We start from the raw sequence: 14,466 nt of genomic DNA on the forward strand, positions 1-14,466 counted from the left end.
AACAACGTTGAAGATGTCTTTTTTTTTTTTCCTTTGTATCTTCTTGTTTAGGATTAGTCCTCAGAGCATTTTAAAATGTCATCTTCCTTGAAGTATTTTAAAATCATTTAGGTACTACTTATACACTACATATTAAAGATACAGCAGGTGCCCTCCAAGGTTTAGGATGTAAAATGAAGGTGTTCAAAATGACCTCATCCCAATTGAACCTGAACCTTAATATTCAGAGACATGCTTAGTTCAAAATGAAAAATGAATGAAAGACCTTAGTTTGAAGAACTTGTAGAGACACATTAATTCCTATAATTGCTCAAAGACTTTTTTTTTCCTTAACACTGGAAGTTACCACCAGTAGGGAAGGTTTCAGGCATGGTCCTTTTGTTACCTTCTGTACTACAGAAGGTGAACCACTAGGCATGTCTTCGTTGCCATGGGGCCCCTGTAGGCCACTGATAATCACCGGGCCTTAAAAGCTAAAACAACAGTGGTGTTTTTTATTTTCCAGATACCTACAGCTGAAGTCATCGCAGTGTTCAGCACCTTAGTAAAGAAACTGTGACATCTGAAGGAATGGAGACAGTATGAGAAGGGAGGAAGACCTGATTCCTCTGCCACTAATTCATCTGTGTAGCTGAAGCTGTCTTGAAATAATTTTATCTCAGAAATGGGGCAATTTCAGTGAATGAAACATTTTATGAAAAATGTCGCTATTTTTTGTCCAATCTATGGACAGCATCAGGAAAAGCTCTTCGTCTTCAGTTTCCCATGGGAATAATATTAATGACATCTTTTCCATCAGATAAATTCGTATTTCTGTGGTTTTAGAAGCTTGTGGTAGAAATCCTGTTGCAGTTAGCACCTCTCCACCATTCCTGGAGTAGAAAACTTCAGGAAAGACACAGATGGCAACAGGTGAGAGAGGGATCATTTGTTGAACAAAGAGTCAAGGTGCTGAGCAGCTCTCTCCTCCCCTGAGCGGCACTCATCCTGGACTCTGCATGAAGTAAGAATCCCCTGAAGAAAATAGTTCATGTTACTTGGAAGTAAAGGCAATCTCACAATGTGTAAACCCAGGAGGAGCCAGCGTGACCCAGGCCTGCTAATGTGCTTCTAAGTAAGCAATGTCCTTCTAATCCACTTATCTTTGAGTGGTATGTGATATTCATCGCAGAGAGTAGCCGTGGACTTGAAGTGGATGAATCTTTATAGCATCTCTACAAAATACTTTTTAAAGGACACATACTCATGTAGTTTCACTTGAAGAATCGAAGTCCCTTTACAAGTAAAGAAAATGCTTTAAAAAGAGCTGGAAGCTGGTTTTTTGTTGGTTTTGTTGTTGATGTTGTTGTTTTTTAAAAAGCAGTGATATTGATTTCCATGTCCTTTTTAATGAATATGGAAAAACTGGTATTTCTGTTCAAATACACCCTCTTTTTTTTTCCTACCTTAACTCTATGGAGCAGGTTGGCCAAGGTTTTCCCCATTTGGTGGAGGATCTCTTGGATGTCTCTGGGACCAGGCTTTGCAAGGTCTCATGCTGAAGGGACAGAGATGTTGATCCATTAGCCAAGATCTTTCTGCTCTTCTTCCAGCCCAAAAGTTAACCAGCTAGTGAAGCTGAAAAGTTGGTAAACTGAAAACTGTAAAAGGAGAAACAATCTAGCTAAAAAAGTCATAGTTGCTCAACTTTCACTTTGCAGTGTCCGTGTTTAGTTCCCTAGTTACTGTCTCATCATCTTGGATTTTCCTAGAACAAACAGGCCCGAAAATTCTACTCCGGTGACTCCTTTCCTTCCAAAATAAAACTAAAATTTTGGAGAGCAAATTATTAAGAAATTAGTATGTATACTGTTCTTGTCATAGTACGTTACATATAAATGAAAAATCTCCTTAGCAAAATCAGTTTATTTTTCAAGCTCACTTCATGATTTTTAGTGATTGTTACCAATGACAATGCAGGATAGACATGTCACTGTTAGCATTTGCTTTAAAAAAAAGAAAATCACTATACATTATTAACAGGGTGAAGGCAGACCCCATACTCTTTGCATGAATGACACTGGAGTAGTCTGCCTAATGGCACGGGTTTCAAAGGGGAACCTCCAGCTGGTGTATGTGCTCTTTAAATCTACTGTCATCAAAACTCAGAGTCATGGCAAAATGAGAAAACTAAACAGCAAAATACAGTTATTATTTCTGCTGTTCTCCTCTTAAACATATGACATCAAAGGGGAAGTAGGAAGCGTCCCACATTAGTCAATCTTGTAGCTCAACAAAAGCTTTATCCTATTGCAGTAGGAAAGCTGCCAAATTCCTTTAACCCACAATGTGATTTGCTAAATGCTTGTGCTCTTACCACATACAAATGAATGGTATTGCAAAAGGTAGGACAGAAATTCTGAAAGATGGATATCCTGTTTCACTTGGGGCAAGGAAAAACATGCTCATATAAGAAAATGAAAGCAATTTATGTGGTAATGGTTTCTGCAATTAGTTCAAGAAAGCAATAGTGAGTAAAAACCACAAGTTAGCCTAAAAAAAAAAGTCTCTGCCTGGTGTTTTGTTTTTGTTAAGCTGCCTTATCCTAAAACGACTTTAAAAAATTTACAGTATCTTGTCGCATACCTAATTGCTGATTAGTTATACTGATTTGACAGACTACTCTAGCTGTCTCTAAGACTGTCCTACTTAAAAATGGATTTCTTTCCAAGAACTTTTGCTCTCCTAAACTTTATGCCTCTTTTGTAATCTGAAACATTTGACCACAAAACTTTGTTTTAAAGTGTTTTTTCCTCTACTTTGGACAATGTCATGATCCACTGAAATAAGTTTTCTAAGTGTGGTGAAAGTAAGACTTTTTTCAGTTGCCCTTCTGAGACATGATTTTGATGGATCCGCCTTTGTTAGAGGAAGAGTCCCTGCCTGCATCAGTGCAAAAGTGGTACCCAGTTTGCGTAAGTGGAAGTATGTGTGGGGACCGGAAACAGCGTGGGCTGGTGCCGAAGACATTCCTCTGTGGCAAATTTAGTATGCTGATGTCTGACCTGCATCATGTGTGTGCTGTGTCTACGTTGTCTGCACAGAGCTTTTGCAGGATCTCTTTCTGGTGCCCTCGCCCTGGTTGAGGTCTCCTGCTACAGGACCACAACACCAGCACTGATACAGAATGACCACCACCACTGCAAACACTATTTTCCAAGTCTTTTCTGATCAGATGTAGACTTTCATGGAAACAGTGGTCTGTGCCACTGGCTTGCTGCTCATACTCTTAGAGTTGCACCAACACTCATACAATGACCAAGTCTACAATAGAAAAAAAATGTTTACATACCAATTAGAAGGAAACTGAACATTGTTTAAAAACACAGCTAATAATGTCTGTTCAGAGTATCTATTTATGGTAGATATCTACAAGAAGGAAAACTGTTCACTATTGGTACAGACATAAAGCTAGACTATGTTAGCCAGTGACTTTTGCGTCCAGGACTGTGGAATATAATCTTAAATTTAATTCTTCTGCACTAAATGTCTTTTGGAGCTCTGGAATGTGTTACAGTGTTAAATGTAATGTAACATAATGTTAAATACCACATGTTTTTCCAGTCTGTAGATGGTTAGTGAACACGGCCATGCTTTGAACGGGGATTAGTTATGTACATGCATTTAATCAGGTGCGCCCTCGTTCTTACTTGTCTGTAGTGGAGAGGGGTGGAAAATTGATAGACAACAGAGCTTGTGCAACATAAACGGTGGGTGATGTTGAAATGGGAAGGAGATGCTGAGATAGAGGCAACAAGAACAGAAGTTTGTCTACCTCAGGATCTGGAGATACCTGGCTGTGCCTGTGCTGTGTCTGGTTGTGGAGGATGAGGTGAATGGCTGGGGAACAGAGGTATCAAGATCCTTTTTGGCAACGTCTAGGGCATCATGAAGGCCATTTTCTGCTGCTTGGCCCATCTGTGGCAATGTACAGTGCATCTCACACATCATGACACTCATTGCTTGCTGAAGGCTTTATGGAGAACGTCATGCAAGGGGCCATCACTGCAGAGAGTGTGTCAAGGGAAGACTGTGATGACCACAGGCGTGGTCTACACCTCTTTGCCAAGGCTGGATTGTCCTTGGGTTTGCACTAAACCCTTCTGGCAGGAGCCAGAAGGAAGGATGATTAGGTGTCATGTAAGAAGAGCCCAACCATACAGTCACACCTCCCTGATCTATTCTCTCAGGGTCCAATGATTTTTGGCTCAGTGACTTCAGGAAACAACTGTTTTATCATTATAAGTGATAACCTTTGATGAGCAAACTCATGGAAAAAAAGTTCTGATCACTTTCTGAGTCCATCTAAGCTTTAGCAGCCACCACATCCTGTGGAAAGGAGCATCACGGCTTTACTATGCATTGCTTATTTTGAACTTTCTGCTTGTTATTCACCTTTTAGACGCCGCTTCCTTCTGAGTTTGTACTAGAAGAGACAAAGTTTCACCCTTTTTGCACCATGTGTGGCTTTACAGACCTTTGAAAAATCCCTTCTCAACCATCTCTTTCCCAAGCAGAAGAGTCCTAGCCTTTTCAATAATTTATTTAGAAGCTATTCCATGCATTTGATTGTCCCTGATAGTCCTTGCTGTATTCCTTTTCAGTTATTTTGCCTCCTATTCAAGATGGAGGGCTATGAAAGTATTCAAAATGCAGATACACTCTAAATGTAATTGATAGCATTATGATGGTTTCTGTCAGGTTTCCCAACAATTAATTTGACTGTTTATGCAGTGCTACTGGACATTCAACAATGCTTCCATAGCACTTCCTGTTATAACTCCAAGATCTCATTCCTGAGAAATAATATTTAGTTCAGAGGTCATCACCTTGTTTGTGAAGTTAGGACTTTTATTTTCATGTGCACCACAGTCACATTTATCCACAGGCCATTTTATCTCCTAGTGACTCAGGACCGCTTCTGAAGCTCTTCATATTAAGCCTGCATCTTTACCACCCTGAAAAAGTTACTGTACATAAAATACAAGAAATTCTCTACTTAGAGCAATAGTCTGCCTGGTTCGGTGTTCCATCTCCAACAGGGAAAATCGGTGACGCCACTTCATTGTCCTGTCAATTGCTGATTTAAGGACATATTGGCCCTGAGTTTGTCTAATCCTTTTCTGAACCTGCTGATACTCTCTGCCTCAGCAGTTTCTCATGGCAACAGTTTCCAGCGTGTCACTACTTCCAGCATAAAGAAGTAGAATAGTGTCATCAGCAAATACCGCTACTTCAGTAGTCGGCCTTTTTGACACAATATGGGAATATATTAGACAGTTCAGGCTCCAACACAAGTCTGTGGGATTCACTTAGAGATTTTCCTCCACTGAAAAAGACTGTTTATTCTGATCTGTGGTTTTTTACCCTTTACTCATTGCTTAGCCATGCAAAGTCCTTCACTCTTACCCACAGAAACTTGGTTCCCTTAAAAGCCAATGTCAAATGCTCTTTGGAGATCTGAGTGGACTATATCAACTGGATCCACCTAGTGAGGCTACATGCCTGTAGACTCTAAAGAACTCCAACAGGTTTGTGAAACATAACCTTCCGTTTGGAAAAGCTTTGTTGAGTCTTTTTTGGTACGACATATACATCTGTTTTCAATGATTTATTCAACTGGGGTTTTTCTACCACTTTCCCTGAAAGTGCTAGTCCTTAGCCTAACATAGCTCCAAGTACTGTGGCTTTGAGGGATCAGTTATGAACCATAGCATATACACATATATACTACTATACACATATATATACACACTAAAATGTGTGGGTTTATATATTTTATATATACAACAATATACTATTATAAATTATTATATGTATTATTATAAATTATGTGCTCTAATAATTTACCTATATGTACAAATATATGTATTTTAACAAACTGCTTTCCCTTCCTACTGTAACCACACATCCTGCAATTGCAAGGATGATTTCAGGAAGTGACATGAATTGCATTTTCCTTTCATGGAATTATGAAATTGGTACTGCAATAATTTTAATTTGGGGATTTTCCTAAACATCAGAAAACAACAACAGCCTACATCATATCTCAGTAAAAGCCATTGAAGAATTTGCATACAGTTGTAGAGGAAGGAATAGTAAGTATAGTGCAACAAGAATGACTCCAACAGCACTTCCATCATCACAATTTCATTTTTCCCATGATGCATTAAAAAAAAACCCAAAGAGCCTCTTTTTAAACCATACTACTTTTAAACATTCATGGAGATGAAGCAGCTGATCGCTCCAGACAGCAGCAAGAGAAAGGCCTGCATGTAAGGTATGTTGTGGCATTGGTGAGGGGCACAGGTGGATCACCGGCACATCAACCCTTCCTGGCTAGCAGATGTCCCCAGGAGCAGTGGTATCTGGCCAGAGTCAACCAGGCTACAGAGAGCTCCAGTTTTGGTTGGAGCTGGTGCCAGCACTGAACCTGTGCCGAGATCACAGCAGAAACCAAAGGAAGTGCCCGTTTGTCATAGTCCCATAATATTAAGGACATGCATAGTTCTCAGAAGGATCTAAGGCCAAGGACTTTGTGACGAAGAACATTTTGATGCTAAAACTGCTCGCATGAGTAGTCACAGGAGCCTCTCTAGGAATTAGAGGTGCAGTCATCGCACTGAGCCTCACTTGCGTCATGTTTGAGCTCCGCAGGAAATGGCATTGGTGTGTTCAATTTTAGATATAGCCTGCTTATTTTTGTTCTGCGAAGTACTACATGCAGAACGCTTTTCTTTGATAAGTTCCTCATTTACAAAAGTGAGTATGACTTTATTTTCAATCCATCGTAATTTCCCCCTTTTGTTTTTTTTTTAAATAATTTGGCATTTTGGTATATTTTGCCTTTCGCATCTATGACCTGAATGTAAAAGAGATACCACCTGAATGTAGAAGAAGTATTATGCAGAAGAATCTACATTTTCTGTGTTTTAGAGGACACTGAAGCCATTACATAAGAAGCTGTAGTCTTTACATTTTCAAAAGCATTGTGGTTTGTGAAAGAAAATATTTCATCACACTTAAGGAGTTGAGAAATGTTAGTACATGAATAAGGAAAATAGTGTCTAGACATTACTTATTTCTCAGTGCAGTTAACCATTAACATAATTTATTGTGTTTTATTTGATGAATGAAGATCCCATTCCTTTAGCAAAGAGGCCGTCCAATTTCAATGCCCAGATACTCACTTTACAAAGGCCTTTCTTGCCTCCTCTTTTAACAAGTGGCTCCATTAAATCTGCCGCAAGTCTAGTGTGGATCTGCACTAGCACTAGAAGAACGAGTTAACTGGTTTAATGCATTGTTTATCTCCATCATTTATGGGTGTGGGAAGGATTGGTGAGATTTAGAAATAGACCTGGGAAAAGCATCAGGACTTAGCACAAAGCTGTGCAAAACAAAGGGAAATTCTGTGCTGGGGCGGTCCCAGTGGGCTCATTCCCCTGAGTGACTCCTTTGCTCAGCAGTGCAAAGGAACTATCCCCTCTGTTACTCCAAAGATGTTCACACCGAACTGCACTCCTGTAACAACCTATAGTCTTCAAGTGACAAAATATTGAATATTGATTTGTACATCTTGTTGAAAGAGAGACTGTGCTTTCCTTGAGCTATACATAGTGCTTTCAGTCCTGTGTTGGACTGAAAGAAGACTGTCCTGATGCCACACACACTGTGTGAAACCCAAGGCGTGACACTTCCCACAAGCTGTCCTGCTGGCCCCAGCCAACAATGCCTCCCTCTCTGCTCTGCTGCTCAGATAAAGGCAATAAAAAGAAAACTGGCAGAAGTAGTTTACTACTTTATATAAGAAATAAAAACTCACAAGACTTTCAAGGGGGAAACACAGAAACAGGTACGCTGCAGGACCAGGATGCCTCATCTAATCCAGCTTATGGGTGTATATACCTACTAAAAGTGTCTGGAATGGTCTATGGAAGCTGGCCTAGATAAAGCATGGATGAAGTCCTTCAACATGTTTATGTTGCGCAAAGGAAACACTATGAATTGAAAAGGTCCTTAAGAACCAGAGCTTGGGATCTTGCCCTTCCCTTATCCCCAGAATCAGGTATCTCATCAGAGAAGGTCAGGTTAGTCAGCCATGATTCGCCTTTGAACAATCTTTGCTGACTGCTCCCAGTCATCTTCATGACCTTCACGTGGCTGGAAATGATTTCCAGGAGGATTTGCTCTGTAACCTTCCCTGGTCCTAAGACAAAACTGGTTGGCCTGTATTTCCCTGGGTTGTCCTTCTTGAAGATAGCTGTGATGTGTTTTTTCTAAGCATCAGGCACCTTCCGGCCATCACAGCGACTCTTGAAAGATTTTTAGAGAAGGGCTGCACAATAACTGCCTCAGAACTTGCAGGTGCATTCTATCTGGTCCTGTGGACTTGTATGTATCCAAATGGCTCTAGTACTCCTTAACAGCATCTTCCTCAACTGTGAGCAACTCTTCACTCTGCTGGGGCCCTGACTACACTAATAGGCTGTAATTGCCTTGACCACTCTCACCTGGGACCTCCACCCACACAACCACTGACCATTGGGCCAGGAGCTCTCTTAAGCTTAGGCTTAGACCACGAGTCCCTTCCTGAGCTATGCTGTAGGATGTGTTTCTGGTCCTGTTTGCTGGCGGTTATGTGTCATTATTTGGATTTCCTGGGTTAACCTTGGATCTGACTTGTTACCCTGCCTGTGCCTGATGATTGCTGGACAGTTGATGGGGCCTGTTGCTGTCACTGCTCCTGCTCAGAAGCTGTGGGACGATGCCCCAGTGGTAAGATCCCTGCCTGTGCTGTCCTTACCCTTGGCTCACCCTCCCTGGTGGAGCAGCCTTCCCCTTGCTGCCTCCTGACATGCTCCCATAGACTAGACTAGTAGGATCCAGGGAAATGGGAGAGCAGATGGCAGGCCTTACTGTTGAAATCCAAGGCCAGAAAGAAAAGCACTGAGTACTTCAGCCTACTCCATGTCTTTTTGTCACTGGGATCCCTGCCCCACTACACAGCAGGGCTGTGTCTTCCTTAGATTTTATTTTGCTGCCAGTGTGCTTATTGAAGTCCTTCTTGCTGACCAACATGACCTCTGTGTGTTCCAACCTAGCTGAGCTGGGGCCGTCCTACCTTCACTCCTGCAAATTCAAGCAAAGTTTCTATATTCCTCCTGGGTAGCCTGTCTCTGTTTCTACCTTCTGTGTGCTTTCCTTCTGCATTTGAGCTCAGCCAGGAGCTGTTTGACTCTTCCATGGGCCCCTTCTCCTACATTTGGTTCCTGCATATCAGAATGGGATTTACTTGGTTCAGAACAGACTTTATTTAGTTCATAACTCTCCTCAATGGTCATTGAGGTTAATTGGGAGCTTTTGAGTCATTTCAGTGTAAGCCAGATTTACTGTAAAGTAGATGTCCCTTGCTGAGAAGAAACTGGAACATTTGAGACATCAGTTCACTGTAAAAGGTATTGTGAGGTGGAAAGGAATTAGTGGTGGACAGAAATATAAATGCAAAATCATAGTACGTAGTTTCAGTGTGAATCCTATGGTTAAAATGCTAGTCTTGCTCAGTGCCGTCTCTTTTGAGTGATCTGCAACGTGTTCTTACACGCAGGGAATATTGTAGGTTTTCAGTAGTTTCAGTCCACTCGTCCTCTAACACAAAACCAAATGGCTGCTAGCCACGGTGCCAGTTCCCGTCATGCCATCGTGGGCTGGGGTAGCTCTCCAGAGGACAGCTGAGGGTGGCAGGAGCTTGAGCAGGGTTGCGTGGGTCCCTGCCACCTACCTCTGCACACGGTGGTGGTGGCCAGCTGGGATGCTCGTGATGCAGCTGTGCAGTGGCTCCTCTGTCTGCCAAGTCCCTGCTGGGGCTGTACAGGGCTCGCTGTGGAGCAAGTGCTTCAAACCCTCTTCTCCCAGGTATGGACCTGCTACCTGGTGCAGCTGCTGTAGCTCACCCTCGGGTGTTACAGCAGCAGCTGCTTGCCCTTTGCTGGCCCTGCCTGTGGACTGCAGCAGTGTGGTGTTAACGAGAGTTCCGTCAAAAGCTTGTTAAAATCTGCTAACCGATGAAGCAGCTGGCTTGCTGATCCTTGGTAGCTTTTTACTAACCCATAATCAAGATTTCATATGAACCTTTATGGGAGGAACCTTGATTGGTAGAAAGGTGTGAGGTGACGTTGATTTCCTGCCCATCTCCTGCTGCAGTGGAGATGCCCCAGTTCTGAACACGTTGAGCCTGACCCAGTCTTTGTTTTAGGGGAAAACCCCCATATTGTACAGCAATATATATACCACCGCATCTTCTCAACAAGAAGTATTTTGACATCAGAGAAAACTACTGGTTACAGAAAGTACAGGCTCTTTCGTGGTGTGGGAGTGACAGCAGGACATAATGTGCTTGGCTGCATTTGGAAGAGGGGACTGGGGAAACGACAGATTTCACACACTTGCTTTATACCAGCTTACGGCCATGGTGCAGACTAGTGACTCATGTCCACACAATGATGTTATCGGGGTTTGCTGGACAATGCCTCAAGTGTCAGTTGGGTAGAACTGGGAATACTGAGAAGTTTTGTCAGGCCGAATTTGTGCACAGATAGATGATAAAGCAACTGGGAATGAGGACAAAACAGGCCTAATTTCACAGACATAATGTCAAAAAGATGGTTTAGTTTGCCTGTGGTGAATTGCATTAAAATATTTTTCAGCTGGTATTAGCTCAATTTGTGTGGATAACAGCTAGTTAAAGAAAAAATAAAGGATGAAAAAACTTCTAATAATATATTAAATCCCCTGAGAACTTTTTTTTTTGTAAGAGCTAATATGTACTTAATGGAGGGGCTAAAAAGATAGCTGCATGTAATTATGGACGGAAAAAATTCCCAAAGCTGAACTGCAGAGCTTCCCCCAAATGGTAGTCAGTAAGGTGTCCTTAGGGAGATGGAGGAGAGCAGGTTTTACATTACACCCTTCACGTGCCTTCTGACAGGACCCTTCCAGCCCCACTCCTCATGGGGCCATAGGCTCTCTTTTAACCCCAGCCGCCCAGGTAAGAGGATCTATCTATACGTCCCCGAGCAGATGGCTAAATGCAGCCAGCATTTCTGCTTACTGTCGGCATTGGCTTTCCACGGCAGCTGCTTTCCAGCCCCCCCCCCCCGTACCTGGAGCTCCAGGCTTTTTTCTGTCTTTCCCCAGCCCTGAAGCTCGGTGGTACCGTAGTCAAAGCCCGCCAGCCTTTGTCAGAGGAGCCGCCTTTCAATTATTTGTTTGGCAACTTGTGTTTTTGAAGTCCGTTTGTGCTTCAATCTAGAAATAGTTCTGTTTTGGTTGCTGTTTTGTTTTGGTGTTGTTGGTGTGTTTTTTTTTTTCATTTGAAGAATCTTGAAGTCAGTGTAGTTCTCGCCTTAAACTCCAAATTATTGCGTCTTTTTGCAATTACAGAGAATTCCTCTGCCTTTGCGAAGCCGCATCTTTGTGCTCCCCTGCCCTGTTCACGCCGGGCGGAGGGCGAGCTGCGGCCGGCCCGACGGTTTTTCACCCCTCCCGGCCCTTCCAGCGGCTTCCCCCCCTCGTCCCCCGGCTCCCCGGGGCCGGAGCGGGGCGCGGCGGGCACTAGGTGGAGCCCGCCGGCCGCTCTGCGCTCCGGCCCGGCCGCGCCGCCTCTGCCCGCGGGGGAACCGGCCGTGGGAGCCTCCCCTGCCTGCCCGAGTCCTGCTGCCGGTTCGCTCCTCCGGCAGCCGAAGGGCTTCAAAGGGAAGGTGAGGTTTCGCTTAATTAGAAGCGGAGCGTGCCACCTGCTGCTGGAGGCGGGCGCGGACGATAAACGCTCGGGGTTCAAGAAAGCAGATAGTGAGGTTATGGTAAGGAGATAGGAATCTGGCTATTACGCAGTTGTAAATAATACTTTCAACGGTATTATTGAAGTACTAATCGCTATTTGAAACACCGGCCTGCAATGACCAAAATTTTCACGAGCGTCTGATGAATTGAGTTACTCAGCCAAACGTACCTCCCCTCGGGGCTCGATTTTTCCCACAGGATGACTGTTCAGTGGTGTACAATAATTTGGCCTTTTTGAAGCATTTAAGGTCAGAAACCAGATTCACGCGTCTCATCAGACGCAGGTTATCCAAGGTGATTAGTACGGCGTGAGCACGCGGCTTCCCAGAGTGAACGGTGAGCAAGGCAGCTTGGGAAACACAAACGGCCTTTGGAAACGTTGCCCCTGAAAGATGCGATCCAGTCGCAAAATCTAGGCCAAACTTTACAGAACATAACACTAATAGATAGAGGGAAGAGGAATTAAAGGGGGTTGAAAGAAAACTTCCAGGTTAATTCAAAAACATTATTTTGTCCATTTCTCTTCCAATGAGTGGGATACAAGCGATGGAGGAGGGGAAAAAACCTGGGAAGATTTACTTGACAAAAATGCCAAGTAGACTGTATTAACAGGGACCAATAGAAAGGCATTGAATGCAAATTAAATTAAGCAGAGTTAAGTTTGCATTTACAGTCTTTTCAGCTATGCCTTCTGGTCAAACGCTGAATCATTTATGATCAGAGTTGACGCTTTATTTGGCTGGGTGTTCTCTGAGGTGCTGAGCTCCCTGCTTCACCTTCAGCTAGGAGAAGTTACTGGAGCTGGTGGGGAGAAAAAAAAGTCATTAGAGTAGTACAGTATTAAAAACCTCTATTATAATACTACTTCTGTGTTAAAATTAAAGTGGAAAACTTCAAAAACATTGAAAACCCTACTGGAAATGCATCTGGCTTGTTCTTTTTGTGGCTGGATGACATCAGCCCTGTCTGGTTGGTTGGCTCAACCACGAGAAGCGTCCTTGCCTCTAATCCAGAGGGGAGATTCAGCTACCCAAGCTACAAATCCAACTTGGTATTGCAGGAAATCCCAGTTTCTCATTTTCTGTAGTCAAAACTTTTTTTTTAAAAAAAGCTAATTTTTTTCAGAACTTGTGCTTTTGATGTTGCCTGACTTTTTTAAAGAGAATAAATAATAATTTCCTAGAAGTAGTAGAAATTTCTCATAAAAAAGGCAAAGCCTTTCAACTATCCACGAAAAAAGTTTTTTAACGAAATTTCTGACTAGCTCTGGGATTTGCTCCCTTATTTACATATATAATCCTATGCAAACTCAAGAGGAAACATAAGATTATCATATTTTTAAAGGTAGCTAAAACTGGAACAAAGTCCATAAGTGTTAGTAACGTGGGTGATGTGTTTGGATTTGAATTTGCAGAGCACAAAACAACTACCCAATTATTTGACATTATTGTTAAATCAATATAGAAAAAAAGAAGTGACTTTTACTTCTGGGAGATTGGCTAGGAGTGTGCAAAGCAGACAGCAAAGCTGGAAAGGAGGCTGCAGGTCCTTGGGTGATCCAGGGCAAGGCTCCATCACTATCATGACTAATAGAGATATAACAGGACTGTTACAGACTGTAGCTGATCCATTGGTTCCAGATATGCTCAACAATCTGGATGTAGATATGCTAATTTACAGTATATTACTCAAACTAAAGGATGTTTCTATGCTCCACTAATAGTTCCAAAAGATTATTATTTTCTAGTTAGCAGAAAAGACAAAGCCAGACCCTGAGTGGTGGAGAAGCTTTATTTTAATGCAGTTTTGTGATTACATTCTTGAACAACTCTGCATTAATTCAAAATAGTTTATAATCCACCAGGACCAGATTTGAATACCACATACGCTAAGGCAAAAACATTGTGGTGGAATGCAAGCCAGTGAGCAAGCCAGATTAGGCAGAAACTATGTGATGAAGATAGAAAAGAAATTAAGGTAGGTTAAAAAGCATGAGTGAGCTGTGGGTAGGGATTTACAGGAATGCTTTAAGTGACAATTTGCAACTGGAGCATGGGAAATGCCAGAATGTAACATTATATAATGTAATGTTACATACTATAAAAATCAGTTCATGTATTATATTGCAGATTATAATTATGCAACATTGTGATAAATTTTATGCATTATAATATTTTGTATTATTGCTGTAATTATATAATTGCAGAAGACTATAATGTTACATATTGTACTAATACGTAAGTCCTTAAGACCCTAAAGCACATGGAACAACACTGCAAAATTCTGATTTTCCTTCCTGGCGGGCGTCTTGGAATATTTGGGTGATCCCCACGTAATGGGATCAAGATCGATATATTGTCACTTCACCATCTCGCAGCTCTCACTTGTTTTTCATCAGCTTCTGCTTATCTCTGGCTATATTTAGCACTAGATATACATAAAAGAACGATCTGTAGCTGCCAGCTAAGGCCCTGGTTACTCTCAATGGTAAAGCCTCACACTCCTAATGTTTACAGTCCTGACCTGCCACCACAAGGCTGGCTCTAGGATGGCTGGAATGGCAGGAGGAACTAGAGGCATGTTGTT

This window comes from Accipiter gentilis, chromosome 4, assembly GCF_929443795.1.
Source record: "Accipiter gentilis chromosome 4, bAccGen1.1, whole genome shotgun sequence".
Classification (NCBI taxonomy): domain Eukaryota; kingdom Metazoa; phylum Chordata; class Aves; order Accipitriformes; family Accipitridae; genus Astur; species Astur gentilis.